Here is a 1,157-nt window from a genome sequence, read left to right on the forward strand (position 1 = left end):
TCCCGCCTTCCGTCCTACCTCCGGACCGAGGTGTGCGTCATGAGATCGACCTGATTCCGGGAACCAAATACTGCGTAATACGCCAATGGCCCCTACCCAAGGAGCAGTGCGACGTCATTGACGCCATTTTCCGTGCTAAGCACGACGCAGGGATTGTACGTGATAGCAAGTCTCCGCATTCGACACCAACGTTTTGTGTTCGGAAGCCGAACGGCAAGTAGCGTATCGTTCGTGCTTACAATAAGCTCAACGCTGCCGCCATTCCAGCACAGACGCCGATTCCTAGAATGAATGTTCTGTAGAACAACATGGTGGGATACGAAGTACAGTGCACTCGACTTGGTCGATGGATATTACCAATTGCTCATGAGATTCCGCTAACAGCGTTGAGCACTCCGAGCGTCATGCTCTGGGAGTGGCTGGTGATGCCTCAAGGGCTGTTAAATGCACCAGCAACATTCAATCGTCTTGTGACGCAGTTGTTCAGGCCTCACAGGGCGAATGCACATGCATACTTTGACGACATTTTCATTCGTTGTCGTGCGGAGTACGGGAGGACAGATGAGGAGAATAACATCGTCCACTTAAGAGCGATCCTCGAGTGCATGCACACGAACAAACTATAAGCCAATGCAGACAAGTGCATCTTTGGCGCTTTAGGGTGCTTTATTGGGAAGTGTGGCCGTCGAGCGGATCCCGCTAAGGTCAAGACCACTGTAAATTGGCCGGTTTCGAAGAACCAGAAGGACTTGCGGAAGTGGTCTAGCCTGCTACTTGCTCAAGTATAGCGTAAATTACGCAGCAATGGCCCGGTCATTATCCAATTTCCTTAAAAAGAATGCGGAATGGTGTTGGAACACCGAACATCAGGAGGCTTTTGACGTGGTAAAAGACAGCCTCCTGCATGCAACAATACTGGTGCTGCCAGACCCTGATCGTCCTTTCAGCGTCGTCTGTGAAGCTTTGGACTTTTTTAACGGCTGTGCACTGCTGAAAGTAGACGCTGAGGGGCGAGATCGGGTGATCGCGTTTGAGTCTCGACAGCTCAAAGCTGCGGAGAAAACTACCCAGTTCATGACAAGGAGCTACTTGCAAAAACGTATGCACTTGTCAAGTTCAGGGTCCACCTGCTCGGCTCCAAGCCGTTTGTGATCTAT

Source organism: Plasmopara halstedii (assembly GCF_900000015.1).
Source record: "Plasmopara halstedii genome assembly, contig: Scaffold_1583, whole genome shotgun sequence".
NCBI lineage: Eukaryota > Oomycota > Peronosporomycetes > Peronosporales > Peronosporaceae > Plasmopara > Plasmopara halstedii.